Source organism: Mus musculus, chromosome X (genome assembly GCF_000001635.26).
Source record: "Mus musculus strain C57BL/6J chromosome X, GRCm38.p6 C57BL/6J".
Lineage (NCBI taxonomy): Eukaryota > Metazoa > Chordata > Mammalia > Rodentia > Muridae > Mus > Mus musculus.
Genome location: NC_000086.7, coordinates 78,403,463 through 78,420,945, shown reverse-complemented (window position 1 = coordinate 78,420,945; position 17,483 = coordinate 78,403,463). Strand labels below are relative to the sequence as shown.

Genomic DNA, 17,483 nt, shown 5'->3' with positions numbered 1-17,483 from the left:
TTTGGTTTTTTCCCTTTAGTCATTTATCATAATCTTGTTTGACCAAGCATTCAAACGATTGATTAATTGACATATGAAGATGGCACCAATTTAAGTCTCTTCAGACATTCCAGGTTTATGAACTAGTGATCATATTGACCTCTCATTTGGTAGCTAACTGATTGTGGGCTGCAAACTTAGTTTGACTTTCCTGGAGTGCTCATTAACTGTGCTGGAGAAACCTGCCCCAATATAAGTAGAGGTACAAAGAGGACACAGTTATAAATTTGTTAAAGTAGTAAGTAACTTAAAACTAGCTCACCTGAGGCTGGGAATGAAGCTCAGTTGGTAGGATGCTTTTATTTAAATATTATTGAACTTCATGTACATAATCATTTGATTTCAAGTAAACATTTAATGTAAAACAAATGTCTTACACGCGTTCTCACGACCAACTCTTACCCGCGTTCGCGCAACCGGCCAGGAAGAACACAACAAACCGGAATCTTCTGCGGCAAAGCTTTATTTCTTACATCTTCAGGAGCCAGAGAGCAAGAGAGCAAGAGAGCAAGAGCAAGAAAGCAAGAAAAAGAACAAGAACAAGAAAGCAAGAGTGCAAGAGCAAAAGCCAGAGCAAGAGAGAAAAAGAACAAGAACAAGAAAGCAAGAGAGAGAAAAAGCAAGAACAAGAGAGAGAGTGGCAAAACCCCGTCCCTTTTAAGGAGAATTATCCTCCGCCTAAGACATATTACTCCCTGATTGGCTGCAGCCCATCGGCCCAGTTGTCATCACGAGAAAGGCAGAACACATGGCGGGAAAACTGCCCCTACACGTGTGCAGATTATGTTTACCACTTAGAACACAGCTGTCAGCGCCATCTTATAATGGCAAATGTGAGGGCGGCTCCTCACACAAATGTTTCTTTTAAACTCATTTTTAAAAATATCTAGTGCACCATTCAAATGCTTTATCATCTTACATGATTTCTTCAAAATCTGTTCTCAAGGGTACATAGAAAAGCTTTTTTACATATATAAATAGAAGCAAAGGGCATTTTCAGTTTTTATTAAAAGATGGCATAACAAGTTTACTCAACGGAAGTAATTTCATTACTATTCAAGGGAGGGAAATCACCATTTTTTTGTACATATAATGCTAGCCTTCTCTCTTTCTTAACATTTCTGATAGCTTAATAAACAAGCACTTCCCCACACTTCACATCATGGTCTGTATTGTTCCAAACCATAATTTAATATGTAGCAACTAACTTGCATGGTAGAAATGACAGACCTCAGGTCCCAGTAGTTTTTTTTTTTATCTATCTATTTTTTATCTATCTATTATTTATCTATTTTTTATTTACTATCAAGCAAGCAGAGAGGGGATGCACATATATATATATATTAAAATTTATTGGATATTTTCTTTATTTACATTTCAGATGTTATACCCTTTCCTAGTTTTCCCTCCAGAAACCCCCTATCCCATCCTCCATTCCCCTGCTCACCAACCCACCCACTCCTGCTGCTCTGTCCTGGCATTCCCTCCCTCAATGCCCCCTACACTAGGGCATTGAGCCTTCACAGGAGCAAGGGAATGCACATCTTAAAGAAACCTTCACAAAAATCACAAAATTCAAAGTTTGTATATTTCTTTTCTTTTTACAAACAAGACAGAACAAAAAATAAGAAATAATTTCAGCAGAAGACTTTTTCTATAGTTGAAGCATGTTTAAAAAATAAAAAACAATGAAATAGACACTTTGAAAGCTCCTGTTGGGGTTGGTTTTAAATGGTAAATTTAGCAGTACTCCAGGCCTTGATAATCCTGGAATCCTTCCAAGATGATCATTCCTTCCGTACTAATGGCTTAGGATTTCGAAGCCTATGTCTGGAAGGCTGTCTTGCCTACATGTCTCAGGGCTGGAAACAAAGTCTGGGGAACCTGAACTCTAAGGTATCTTCCCTGAAAACATGTGAAAGCACCAAACTGCTTCCCAAGCATCCCTAACAAGTCAAAAAGTTGGGACTGCCTGGCCACAGCTAAGAAAAAGAAATCGAACTTATAGATGTTTATAAGGTGACATTTTAGGAAAAAAATACAAGCTATTATAAACCTAGAGTCAGTTTTTGTGCCCTAAAAGACTCTTTCTCCTTAAATATCTTCTACTTACCCTCCTTAAAACTCAACCACAGCAAACAAAGGAAAGAATGGTAATGGCATCTTGGACCCTGAGAAGCAGGAGACACATTTCTCCAGAGGACCTGCCATCTGAAATAAAGGACTGCCTGCAGTCGGCCAGGATGGAGACATCTCAGTAGCCTACAGCAGCCCTACAAACAACAGTTGTTCCCATTTTTCCTAACCTTAGCCCTGGACAACAGCTGTATAGATTTCATTTGTGTGTGACTGCTTTTCGGTTGGCCTTGGTGTGCGTAATTATTCTATTGTATCTGACTTTCTTACTTCTTTCTCCTTCTGCTCTGGTGAATTCCATAAAACTAGATGTTCCCTGATGTAATGATTCTGAAACAATTAAAAATTGTGACATGGGGCACAGCACAGCACAGTCCTAATGGCCCAGATGCATGCTGTGTGTTCTCATCTTGGAAACAATGTAATAACTGCACAATGGTAGTTCCAGACAAATGCTTGACTTGCAAAGAAAGTTTGAAGAAATTATTAGAAAATTAATTAGAGCCAACATTGGAACCCCAAGAAAGGTAAAAAAACAAAAAACAAACAACAAACAAAACTATTGAAGTTATGAAAAAAGTTTTGCACAACATTTAAGAGTGATTCCAAGATAAGCAAGTATAGAATATGTAAAACTAAGTCAGAATACTGGTACTCTTAGGAGAGTCATTGTATACGATGGGCAGAAGTGGGACTACTGAGTTAAGGGTTAACTTGATTCTTTCTGGCCACTGCCTGGCAGCTTTGCCCAGGTCATTTATCATTAGAGCTTCACAGGAAAATGCATGTAGCTGACCTCGAATCTCTGAGCTCTGAAGTGTAAGTCAAAAGTTAAAAGTTTAAATAATGATAAGTTTGCAATTATTATTACTTTGGCTATAGGCCTGAGAATAGGGAAAGCTTGAAACTTTGAGGAACAATTGTAATTCTTGATTCTTTGTGGGATGTGGTTATTCTTTTGAATTTGATTTGGCAATGATTATATAATGTCTTTCTTTTCTACCTGCTTTTGGAGTATCAATAAAAGACTGGGGCAAAGAAAGTTGAGAGAGCATGTGGGGTGAATGTGGAGAGCATGAGAAGAGCATGTGAAGAGTGAGTGAGGAGAGAATGTGAAGTGTGTATGGAGAGTGTGTGTGTGAATGAAAGGAGAGTGCATGTGGTGTGTGTGAGATGTGTGTGAGAGATGTGTGTGAAGAGCATGTGTGAGAGTGAAAGGGGAACACGCAGAGGTATGTATGAGTGTGGGGAGTTCAAGAAAAGAAAAGTGCACAGGAGAAAAGCAGAGTGCATAGGAGAATGTAGAGTGTGTGCAACCTCAAGCTGTAAGTGAACTGGCAAGAGAGAAGAGAGAGAAACTTTAAGCCTTGAAAACTTGCCTGTCAGTTTGTACCCAAAAGTAGTCTGTATATATTTATTATGTGTCTTCCAATTATGCCTGCTTCCAGTTGATAACTCGATCCCATGTCAAGGCTGGACCCCGACACCAGATAACAGTATCCATTTCCATGGCTGCCACCATCTCCATGCTAATTACCACCATCACCATGGCTATGATGACTATTACCCTGGTTCTCAGTCTCTCTCTCTCTCTCTCTCTCTCTCTCTCTCTCTCTCTCTCTCTCTCTCTCTCTCTCTCTTTTCCCATTGACACCCACACTCCCTTACTCCCTGAAGAGCTGTGTTGTTGACTCCTTGGGCTCCAATAGAAGGGTAGGTCACTGGGGGCACTACTGATATTTCCAGAATTGTTGAAGCCTGGGATGTTCTTGGTAGAACTGGTGATGAGGTTGTCAGAACTATTATGGCCCTGTTATGGCGAACTGGTTGGAACAGACTTTAAGCTTCCTTCACTAGTCCATCCACTTGCCCCAGCAGTAGAGGTTCCAACTTTCTGACTACTTAAACTGGCTGCAACAAAGTGACTCTTGTACTGGACTGAAAAGCTGCTTTCATTGCTGTCAGCATATCTCCCACAGCTCCTGTCCAGGGATTGTAGGCTTTATCATTGCTTGTTACATTGTTATTACTTCCTCAGTCTAAATTCTCAGAGCCTAACCTAGGCGGCTCTCTATAGCCCAAGACTCCTCCACCAATCTTCAGCTTTTTGCCTTTCCCTCCTTTAAAGTGAGATTTCTGAAACCAGGCATTCTGCATTGCGAGATCTAAGAGTTCCTTAGAAGCATGTTGGTTGGCTCCTTCCAGGTTCTGTACAAGGTCACCAGCAAAATTGCTGTCCTTTGAAGTCAGTAAGATATAAATAACACCCTTCTCATCACCTCTTCCTGTTGAGCCAATCCTATGGATATGGGTGTCTCATGCCACATCATAGTTAATAACTGTCTTAATTGAAGGAATCTCCAGACCACGGGCTGCAACATCAGTGGCCACTAGGATGGGGATGTACTTTTTCTTAAAATCTGAAATAACCTTGTTTCTTTCACTCTGATTAATGTCCCCATGGAGCAGACCAAGATAATTACCTTCCTGCTTAAGGTTATGGGCTAGTTCTTCAGCATTGGCTTTCTTAGTAACAAACAAGAGGACACTCCCTTAAGAAGTAAACTCTACTTCCCAAATCTAAAGAAAGAGATGCCCATGAACATACAAGAAGCCTACAGAACTCCAAATACACTGGACCAGAAAAGAAATTCCTCCCGACACATAATAATCAGAACAACAAATGCACTAAATAAAGATAGAATACTAAAAGCAGTAAGGAAAAAAGGTAAAATAACTTATAAAGGGAAGCCTATCAGAATTACACCAGATTTTTCACCAGAGACTATGAAAGCCAGAAGAGCCTGGACAGATGTTATACAGACATTAAGAGAACACAAATTCCAGCCAAGGCTACTATACCCAGCCAAACTCTCAATTACCATAGATGGAGAAACCAAAGTATTCCATGACAAAACCAAATTCACACATTACCTTTCCACGAATCCAGCCCTTCAAAGGATAATAACAGAAAAAAAAAAAAAAAACAATACAAGGATGGGAACCTTGCCCTAGAAAAAACAAGAAGGTATTCCCTCAACAAACCTAAAAGAAGACAGCCAGAAGAACAGAATGCCAACTTTAACAACAAAAATAACAGGAAGCAACAATTACTTTTCCTTAATATCTCTTAATATCAATGGTCTCAACTCCCCAATAAAAAGACATAGACTAACAAACTGGCTGCACAAACAAGACCCAACATTTTGCTGCTTACAGGAAACTCATCTCAGAGAAAAAGATAGACACTACCTCAGAATGAAAGGCTGGAAAACAATTTTCCAAGCAAAGGGTCTGAAGAAACAAGTCAGAGTAGCTATTCTAATATCTGATAAGATTGACTTCCAACCCAAAGTCATCAAAAAAGACAAGGACGGGCACTTCATTCTCATCAAAGGTAAAATCCTCCAAGAGGAACTACCAATTCTGAATATCTATGCTCCAAATACAAGGGCAGCCACATTCATTAAAGAAACTTTAGTAAAGCTCAAAGCACACATTGCACCTGACACAATAATAGTGGGTGACTTCAACACACCACTTTCACCAATGGACAGATCATGGAAACAGAAACTAAACAGGGACACACTGAAACTAACAGAAGTGATGAAACAAATGGATCTGACAGATATCTACAGAACATTTTATCCTAAAACAAAAAGATATACCTTCTTCTCAGCACCTCATGGTACCTTCTCCAAAATTGACCACATAATAGATCACAAAACAGGCCTCAACATATACAAAATGTTGAAATTGTCCCATGCATCCTATCAGATCACCATGGACTAAGGCTGATCTTCAATAACAAAATAAATAATAGAAAGCCAACATTCACGTGGAAACTGAACAACACTCTTCTCAATGATACCTTGGTAAAGGAAGGAATAAAGAGAGAAATTAAGGACTTCTTAGAGTTCAATGAAAATGAAGCCACTACATACCCAAACTTATGGGACACAATGAAAGCATTTCTAAGAGGAAAACTCATAGCTCTGAGTGCCTCCAAAAAGAAACTAGAGAGAGCACACATTAGCAGCTTGACAACACACCTAAAAGCTCTAGAACAAAAGGAAGCAAATTCACCCAAGAGGAATAGATGGCAGGAAATAATCAAACTCAAGGGCGAAATCAACCAAGTGGAAACAAGAACTATTCAGAGAATCAACCAATCGAGGAGCTGGTCCTTTGAGAAAATCAACAAGATAGACAAACCCTTAGCCAGACTCACTAGAGGGCACAGGGAAAGCATTCTAATTAACAAAATCAGAAATGAAAAGGGAGGCATAACAACAGATCCTGAAGAAATCCAAAACACCATCAGATCCTTCTACAAAAGGCTATACTCAACAAAACTGGAGAACCTGGATAAAATGGAGAAGTTTCGTACCAGGTACGAAAATTGAATCAAGATCAAGTTAATGATCTAAACAGCCCTATATCCCCCAAAGAAATAGAAGCAATCATTAATAATCTCTAACCAAAAAATGCCCAGGACCAGATGGGTTTAGTGCAGAGTTCTATCAGACCTTCAAAGAAGATCTAATCCCAGTTATGCACAAACTATTCCACAAAATAGAAACAGAAGATACTCTAGCCAACTCATTCTATGAAGCCACAATTACTCTGATACCTAAACCACAAAAAGACCCCACAAAGATAGAGAACTTCAGACCAATATCCCTTATGAATATCAATGCAAAAATCTTCAATAACGTTCTTGCTAACTGAATCCAAGAACACATCAAAACAATCATCCATCCTGACCAACTAGGTTTCATCCCAGGGATGCAGGGGTGGTTCAATATACGGAAATCCTTCAATGTAATCCAGTATATGAACAAACTCAAAGACAAAAACCACATGATCATCTCATTAGATGCTGAGAAAGTATTTGACAAAATCCAACACCCATTCATGATAACAGTCTTGGAAAGATCAGGAATTCAAGGCCCATACCTAAACATGATAAAAGCAATATACAGCAAACCAGTAGCCAGCATCAAAGTAAATGGTGAGAAGCTTGAAGCAATCCCACTAAAATCAGGGACTAAACAAGGCTGTCCACTTTCTCCCTACCTATTCAACATTGTACTTGAAGTCCTAGCCAGAGCAATTCGACAACAAAAGGAGATCAAAGGGATACAAATTGGAAAGGAAGAAGTCAAAATATCACTTTTTGCAGATGATATGATGGTATATATACGTGACCCTAAACATTCCACCAGAGAACTCCTAAGGCTGATAAACAGCTTCAGTGAAGTAGCTGGATATAAAATTAACTCAAACAAGTCAATGGTCTTTCTCTACACAAAGGACAAATAGGCTGATAAAGAAATTAGGGAAACAACACCCTTCTCAACAGCCACAAATAATATAAAATACCTAGGCGTGACTATAGCCAAGGAAGTGAAAGATCTGTATGACAAGAACTTCATGTCTCTGAAGAAAGAAATTAAAGAAGATCTCAGAAGATGGAAAGATCTCCCATGCTCATGGATTGGCAGGATCAATATAGTAAAAATGGCTATTTTGCCAAAAGCAATCTACAGATTCAATGTAATCCCCATCAAAATTCCAACTCAATTCTTCAACGAATTAGAAAGGGCAATCGGCAGATTCATCTGGAATAACAAAAAACCTAGGATAGCAAAAACTCTTCTCAAGGAAAAGAGAACCTCTGGTGGAATCACCATGCCTGACCTAAAGCTGTACTACAGAGCAATTGTGATAAAAACTGCATGGTACTGGTATAGTGACAGACAAGTAGACCAATGGAACAGAATTGAAGACCCAGAGATGAACCCACACACCTATGGTCACTTGATCTTTGACAAGGGAGCTAAAACCATCCAGTGGAAAAAGACAGCATTTTCAACAAATGGTGCTAGCACAACTGGCTGTTATCATGTAGAAGATTGCGAATTGATCCATTACTATCTCCTTGTACTAAGGTCAAATCTAAGTGGATTAAGGAACTCCACAAAAAAGCAGAGACACTGAAACTTATAGAGGAGAAAGTAGGGAAAAGCCTCGAAGATATGGGTACAGGGGAAAAATTCCTGAATAGAAGAGCAATGGCTTGTGCTGTAAGATCGAGAATCGATAAATAGGACCTCATGAAACTGCCAAGCTTCTGCAAGGCAAAAGACACCGTCAATAAGACAAAAAGACCACCAACAGATTGGGAAAGGATCTTTACCTATCCCAAATCGGATAGGGGATAATATCCAATATATATAAAGAACTCAAGAAGGTGGACTCCATAAAATCAAATAACCCCATTAAAAATGGGGCTCAGAACTGAACAAAGAATTCTCCCCTGAATGGCTGAGAAGCACCTGAAAAAATGTTCAACATCCTTAATCATCAGGGAAATGCAAATCAAAACAACCCTGAGATTCCACCTCACACCAGTCAGAATGGCTAAGATCAAAAATTTAGGTGACATCAGATGCTGGCGAGGATGTGGAGAAAGAGGAACACTCCTCCATTGTTGGTGGGATTGCAAGCTTGTACAACCACTCTGGAAATCTGGTGGTTCCTCAGAAAATTGGACATAGTACTACTGGAGGATCCAGCAATACCTCTCCTGGGCATATATCCAGAAGATGTCCCAACCGGTAAGTAGGACACATGCTCCCCTATGTTCATAGCAGCCTTATTTATAATTGCCAGAAGCTGGAAAGAACCCAGATGTCCCTCAACAGAGGAATGGATACAGAAATTTGTGGTACATTTACACAATGGAGTACTACTCAGCTATTAAAAAGAATGAATTTATGAAATTCCTAGGCAAATGGATGGACCTGGAGAGCATCCTCCTGGGTAAGGTAACCCAATCACAAAGGAACTCGCACAATATGTACTCACTGATAAGTGGCTATTAGCCCAGAAACTTAGGATACTCAAGATATAAGATACAATTTTCTAAACACATTAAACTCAAGAGAACGAAGACCAAAGTGTGGACACTTTGCCCCTTCTTAGAATAGGAAACAAAACACCCATGGAAGGAGTTATAGAGACAAAATTTGGAAGTGTGACGAAAGGATGGACCATCTAGTGATTGCCATATCCAGAGATCCATCCCATGATCAGCTTCCAAATGCTGACACCATTGCATACACTAGCAAGATTTTGCTGAAAAGACCCAGATGTAGCTGTCTCTTGTGAGACTATGCCGGGGCCTAGCAAACACAGAAGTGGATGCTCACAGTCAGCTATTGAATGGACCACAGGGCCCCCAATGGAGGAACTAGAGAAAGCACCCAAGGAACTAAAGGGAACTGCAACCCTATATGTGGAACAACAATATGAACTAACCAGTACCCCGAAGCTCTTGTCTCTGGCTGCATATGTATCAAAAGATGGTCTAATAGGCCATCACTTGAAAGAGAGGCCCATTGGACTTGCAAACTTTATATGCCCCAGTACAGGGGAAAGCCAGGGCCAAAAAGGGGGAGTGGGTGGGTATGGGGGACTTTTGGTATAGCATTGGAAATGTAAATGAGCTAAATACCTAATTTAAAATTTAAAAATGGGGGAAAAAAAGAATCCCAACAGCCCTGCATATGCACAAGGCAGGACCGTGTCCAGTCTTGCTCTTCCTCTGCCCCCTTCACCGCTGTCTGATGACCCATTGCTGACTGGGGGTGGGGTGGGGGAAGCATCTTGCTAACCTTCTTTTAAGCATTAAGAGCATAACTGCTTTAAGAAACGGTATAAATATATGTATGAATTAATAAATCCATATGTCTTCATTTTATGATACACATAAAAAAGAAATGGCTTAAGCAATAATTCTATACCTACATCTTCCCTAAAATAATCTTTTTTTTTACATATGTGCATAACTATTAAATTAAAGCCCAGGAGAAATGCTCAGATTCCACTACCCAGAGGCAAAATTAGAGTTCAGTGAACTCATGAGCAGAGTTTACCAGGTAGAGAGCCTACAATGAAAACTACAGCCTCCCTCTTTCTTATTTTTAACACAAAAATCAGTAACTAAGTACTTAATACTGGATGACAAGTCTCATCCACACTATTATATAGCCTCACAGTTAAACACATTGTAAAGACCAGCGAAATCAATATTTACATTTTTTTTTAATCTCTGAAGACACCATGAGAATGCTTATATCCCTTTACTAAACAAAACAGGGAAGTGTATCTGATGGTGGTGAAATGAAATTAAAATTTTAAAAATACAAGTATTTACAGGAACACTGATCCTTTATAAATAAAGAACATGTAATATCTTTAAAGGATAATAAAAAAGATTGAGATGATGTTATTGATGTGCTTGGAGCTGGAATAAAAACCCATCCGTGCTTATTTATTAATATGCCAGTAGTGAAACGACTTTCCACTGGAAAAAAAACCAAACATGAATATGTGCATAAAACACAGAACACAGGGAAAATTGCTCACAACAATTCAAATCAACTTATCTGTATGGATATTCTAATCAAGAAGGACATCACAAAGGATACAAGGTGTGACATCTTCTGGCACCCTTCCCCCACAAAGTGGCATCTTTTAAATCTTGCTTTACCATCCTAGTGCAAAAGATGTACACAGAACAATTTCTCATGGGATCACCTAATGAAAATAGAAAACCTAAGAACATATTCAATTAAAAAACTAAATTGGGAAAAAACGAACATGAAAACCAGTCACTTGAAAAAAAAAAGTAACTTCCATCAGTGAGCATGGCACTGCATGGCTGCATGGAAAGGTCACATCACCTCCAACAGGAGGAGATCAACTGATGCTGTTTTAAACTTGTAACAGAACTGATGCAGAACTTGCTTTGTAACTGCTCATCCCAAATGCATAAGTGATTACTGAATCAAGGGTCAAAGTTTGGGGGAAAGTGGCAATGGAATAATTTCACAAAAATTCTCCATCTCTAGGACAGCATAATATCCCAACCTTCCTTTCCCAGAAAATGTCTCATAATTACAAAGCAGAAAAACAGTCACAAGTGAGACAGGCATTAAAATTTAGGTGTAAAACTTCAAGATTAACCCAATATATTTAAAAATGATGACTATTATAGCTAAGGAAAATTAACTATTTGAAAAACTGCTTTTCAGGCTAAAACCAAATTGAGGACATCACTAAAGCTGATAAGCACGTGAGGACAAGAAGCAAAGCAGACCCACAGAACCTCCGTGCTGAAATCAATGACATCATCTAACACTGCCTGTTTCTAATCCATGATTAAAAACAAAATAACTTAAAACCAAAACTCATCCTAGAGGCTGAATTCCCTAGAAGCAACTTCAGTATGTATCCACAACACGGGCAAGTTCTCAGTTTTTGTTCTTGCTCTATCGTGGAACCCTTGAGAAACCGTCAGTTTCCAAAGCTTTCCCTTTTGAGTTAGTTTCACTGAATCCATTTGCTGTCCCATTTTGTTCCTCAGCTATTTCTTCATTTGCAGGGGCCACAGATTCTCCTTTTTCTCGTTTTGCTGCATTTCTTGGAGTTTGGTAAGAGCTTTATCTATTGACATTATGGTAGTAAGATTAAAGTCAAGCATTCTGACTAGATGAGCATAAAATTTCGACATAAATTCTTAATTATTTTCTGTCTACAATTTTCTACAAACAGCATACAGGCATGATTCATTTGATTGTCAACAATAAATCAATGCTTCATGACATAGAGATACCACAGTTTCTTTACTTCGTTCTCTTCTTCCTTCATATCAAAAAAAATTCAATTTGTTTTTGTTTGTTTGTTTGTTTGTTTGTTTGTTTAAATCTCAGCCATTCTGGATCTTTCTCATCTTCATTGTCTACTTCTGTTTCTTGTGGCTGAAGAGGCAGACAAGTACTACTGTGGAAATAAAAATGATTGTGGCCACTACTGTATGTTCTTTGCTGTTCTACTTCTCCATTTCAGATTCAAGAAACTCTGACATGCTTGCTTTTGTTCGTTTTGGCCTGCACACAAGGATGTATGTGATATGTGTTCTCTTAACTGGTCCATTTCAACTAAAAGCAAATCTAGGTTGGCGATGTATGTCCTGAAGATTTTCTGCATAGGAGCTATCATAACACTTATTGATAGGAACACCTATCCTAGCACCTTTTGGATGATATACATAATTGAAGACAAATCTGCTTTGGCAGAGTTTTATACAGCTTAGGGCAGTTGAGAGTACACCACAGGCAGTGCAAGTACTGGCAACTTTCATTTGAAGTATCCTTTTCTTTTCTTGTTTGCAGCTCTGTAGTCAGCATCTCCTTAACAGCAAGAGTTTGTGCAGGTTTAACAGAACTGTTGGGAGCTATTAAGACAACTCTTGATCTCTGAATTGGGCCTCTCCCCCTGAGAAGAAAAGGGGGTCAAAAGTGGGCCACCAACACATGGATTCCGAGAACAACCACGGGATGTTCCAGCCCTAAGTCATCGCTGATGTCCTGACCACACCCTGATACCATCAAGTTAATTGCTTCCCCGTGTAGCTGCCAAAAGAAAGAATTTCTATTGCCCCCTCCCATAAGTACTTCTCCTTTTGCTTGTATTGCCCTACCCCTCCTCCTGATAAGTATCTGTACTTCCCCTTTTGCTTGTGCATTTAAACCTCGGGCATGACTAATACATTTGGGGCTTTGATGCATTCCAGAAAGGTTTCCGTGTCGTTATTCGCACAAGGCCCTCGTCTCTCTCTATCCCACACTTGGTTCTTAGGAGCAGGTCCCCTCGAGACCCTTGAATAACTGGAGCTGCTGGACGGGTCACAGAACCAGGTATATTTTCCTGATGAAGGCGCTCTGAATTTCTAGTGGCAAGGTGTAGCCTCCCCTCACCAGCCTGAAACCTGCCTGCACAGGTTTCACTGTTTACATTGGGGTGGAGCTTGCAATCGTTCTGCCACGCCCACAGCTGGAGCCAGCCGCTTTGCTGTTCCGGAGCCATACAGGTGGTCACCCTGCTACTGGACCCCAGAATTATCTGGTGGGAATCGGGTCCCTTCCCCTCCTTCATATCTGCGTGTCGGAATAGTAAAATTGAGCTTTGATCAGAATGACTGTCTTAGGTACATCTTCCTCTCCTGCTGCCTAGCCCCTCTTCTCTTCCAGGTTTCCAAAATGCCTTTCCAGACTAGAACCCAGACATGTGAGCCACTGCCCGGACACAACAACAAGGAGCTTGGCAACAGGAGCTGTAGACTAATCGTTAGTTTCTTCCATCCATTGAAGAGTAAATTGCAATGTAGTTCCCTAAGAAAATCTTTCGAATGGAGGCAGCCTCTTTCCATCAAGAATAGTCTTCCACATTGTTCTTGCTTATTGGACATTCTTCTATTTCCTGCATGGCTACTTCATATTCCCCATCTAAAATCTGTAAACACCTGTTTTTGTCAAACACTGTCATTTGTGCAACAAATGTCTTTCCCCCCATCTTCACAATTTCATTTTCTTCTGGCTGGAAATTCACTGACATCAGTATTTTCATTGGTTTCTCCATTAATCATTCCATTACATTCTCTTCTTCTTGGGTGACTTACTCTAAATAGTAATGAGTAAGACTTTACCATATTGCTGTTACTAGGTTCAAATTCATTGCTGGAAACTGCCAGGGTTGGGAAATTTTCTGATTTTGTTTGATTGAGGTCATGATTCAAAGGCACCTGTTTTTTACCAGTAGAAATGACCCATCCAGCAGGTCCAGTTATTCGAGGGTCTCGAGGGGACCTCCTCCTAAGAACCAAATGGGGGTTAGAGAGGGACGAGGGCCTTGTGCGAATAACGACACGGAGACGTTCTGGAATGCATCAAAGCCCCCAAATGTATTAGTCAGGCCTGAGGTTTAAATGCACAAGCAAAAGGGGAAGTTCCTTTCAGCAGGAAGGATGGGGCAGTAGAATTGCACAAGGAAAAGGGGAAGTACAGATACTTATCAGCGGGAGGGATGGGGCAATACAAGCAAAAGGAGAAGTACTTATCAGTGGGAGGGGGGCAATAGAATTGCACATTCTTAGGCAGTTAAATGGGGAAGCAGGAACTTGGCGGTATCAGGGTATCTTGAGGTCAGGACATCCAGCGCTGACTTAGGGCTGGAACAATCTGTGGTTGTTCTCAGAGCGGTGTGTTGGTGGCCCGCTTTTGACCCTCTTTTCTTCTCGGGGGAAGAGGCCCAATTCAGAGATCAGGACAATAGTGTTATCTTAACAACTCCCAACATAGAAACTTGTCTTACTGGACAACTTAAACCCTTTCTTTATTGTGGCAAACTTTCACAAGCAAGACTTTCAGGGTAACAGAATTTTGTTCATTTTCTGAGTTTTGTCATGGCTTATTATTTTTGTGAAAGAAATCAGTAAATGTAAGTTGCAAATGTGCAGACGGGCTATGAGATTCTTGCTCTCCTTTAATTTTCTCTACTTTTGTTAAAATATCAACTTTAAATGTCTTCCTTTTGATGTTTGTTCTGGTGTTTCCATGAGACATGTAAGTAAGAATTCTGTGCAAAAATATTGGTGCTATAATATGAACTAATCAGTAACCCCAGAGCTCATGTGTCTAGCTGCATATGTAGCAGAAAATGGCCTAGTCAGCCATCATTAGGAAGAGAGGCCCCTTGGTCTTGCAAACTTTATATGCCCCAGTACAGGGGAACGCCAGGGCCAAGAAGTGGGAGTGAGTGGGTAGGGGAGCAAGGCGGTGGGGGGGGGGGGTACTGGGAACTTTCGGGATAGCATTTGAAATGTACATAAAGAAAATATCTAATAAAAAAGAAGAAAGAAAGAAAAAAGAAAAGAAAATAAGAGAAGAGAAGAGAAGAGAAGAGAAGAGAAAAGAAAAGAAAAGAAAAGAAAAGAAAAGAAAAGAAAAGAAAAGAAAAGAAAAGAAAAAGAAGAAAAGGAAAGGAAAAGAAAAAGATTATGAGTTCGAAGAAATCTTTATATCTGTGTTGGTTTTTCAACAGCCTGGAGGAAAAGCTTGTGGTCAGCCTGGACGTGCTCCATCTTCAGCTTCTTCACCAGTAACACTGCATGCCCCTGTCGTTGCTGCTGAACCCCCAAAGCCACCTCCCCCGGACCCTTCCCCCACCACTATACTTCTGAGGAGCCAACCTGGTTCCTGCCTCCCACTCCCCACGCCCCTCTGCCAACTACCCTCCAGGTGGCTACACCAACTACTAACCCCAGCAGGGGAAGGAGGAGCGAGGGGAGGAGAGGAAAAGTAAGGAAGGAGGGATAGGATCTTAACCCCTGAATTTAATAGCCATCACCTCACAAAAGAGGTGTGGATGGATATGTACAACAGTAATCCTAGCACTAAGAAAGTGGAGGCAGAGTAGTTAGAAGTTCAGGTCATTCGTGTCTATGTAACAAGTTCTAGGCTGGCCTGTGCTTCATCTTTTTTTTTTTTTTTCTTTTTAGGAGGGCATGAAACAAGAAACAACCTGAGCATGACTCCACAGTGGAGAAAACTAGGAGGTTTTTGCAAACTTGTGTGTAACTGTTTCCAAGGTTGTCATGGGTTCCTTTTTCTGGGCTAAGCAGTGTGTATGTGTGATCTGCATAGATAAGGGTTCTTCTGCAAAGCACCTATGTGAACTGAGAGACTATGAAAAGAGTCTAGAGTACATATGAAAGAACAGAAGAGTAGTTTTGGAAAATTACACATTTGAAAAACATTTTATGGAGACTTAGCCTCGTGTCGTCATTTTCTCTGAAATATCAGAAAAAATAAATCTATTGTGCAATCACCTAAAGTGATATACACCATATGTATTTCCTTGTTATCTTTAAGTGCCTTTTGACATCTGATTCCCTATTTGTTGTCTTCCCAAAGACAGTTTAATTTTTTGGAAATATTGTACATGAACTTTTATTTGCTATCTTCTATGTATTTTGATTATGTCTGCCATTCTTACAGGAAGAAGATAAGACCATATTTACATTTTGCATTGCCATTTTAATGAGATTTAGTAACATATCAAATGCCATATAGAGAAGCGAGTCAAATACAAACTGATCATAATATGAATTCTTGATTACTAATATGCCTCTCTCTCTTTCCTAATGTTTTATTTCTCTAGGTATAACAGATGCTTACTTCCAGTGGGTCCTCAATGGATGCCATCATAATGAGTACAAACACATTAACTGAAGTCCACATATCCTTCCACACCTTTAAAAGTTAAGTGTACCCTATTTTGTTTGGACCCCAATATTTCATCTTGCCTCCTTTATAGTACTCATTTCGAATGGTGACTGTATGTTTGAGTTAACTCTGGAATGAGTATCTGTTCACAGTAAGGCTGATACTTTAATTTCTGTATTTTATACTTTTTGTAGTTGTGATTACAAACAATTGGTCCTTTCTTGTCCTTTCCTAAATTCAACCCCATGTTAGAACACCAAGAAAGGATTCTCCCTCCCTCTCCCTCTCTTGTCCTCTCCCCACCACTCTCTCCTATAGCTCTTAATTTTAGTTGTATAGATCTCTATCTTCCTGAGAATAAATTATAAAAGTGGCCAAATACTTCAATTACTACATATTACCTTTTAAGGTAGCATTATAAAAACTCTCCTTGCCAGATTGTGGTGGTTCACACCTTTGATCCCAGCACTCAGAAAGCAGGCAAGTGGTCAGACTGATCTATAGGGTGAGTTCCAGGACATCCAGGGTTACACAGAGAAACCCTGTCTCAAAACAAACACCCAAATAAAAAAGCAAAGCAAAACAAACAACTTGTTTCTTTAGCTGTGGTTTAAATATGTTTCTTTATATCTATTGAATTTATTCTTATCAGCAGTAAATAAGTACTTGCTGCAGACCCTTTTGATCCCTGTCTGCGTAGAACGGGTCTCTGGTTGCAGGTGGACAAGGAGTTGGTGAATGAATGACAGACAGAATCAACATGAGAGATTATGTAGAATCTGAATGTAATTTTTTGAGTCAAGCATCATACTTTTTATACAGAAGAGCGACAAGAAACCAGGTGAGATACATCTGCCAAGTTACAGTGACACAATACAAAAGGAATGTATACATCAAAAGAATGTGGGGACCAGGCTGCTGCCTCTAAGAAGGGAGCCAGGTGTAATGTTAGTCTATTGTTAAGCCCACCACCAGGGGTTCTTAGTAAATGCCTGATTTATACTGTTTCTTTGGGCCTAGTGAAGAAACCTGTCTCTGGGGGGGGGGGGGACTCCCTAACTCTTTCATGGTAAACCCACCTATTCGCTAGTCCATTGTGAATTCCCTTGTCTGGGTAAGACTGGCTATTGTCCCAAGTAAACACTCTGCAGACCAGCCATGAGCTATTTCGGC

At 39.9% G+C, this 17,483-nt stretch overlaps 2 pseudogenes; both read right to left on the bottom strand.

The window, feature by feature from the left end:
- On the bottom strand, positions 1,152–4,746 carry Gm14745 (predicted gene 14745; annotated as a pseudogene).
- Positions 9,851–15,205, bottom strand: Gm14752 (predicted gene 14752; annotated as a pseudogene).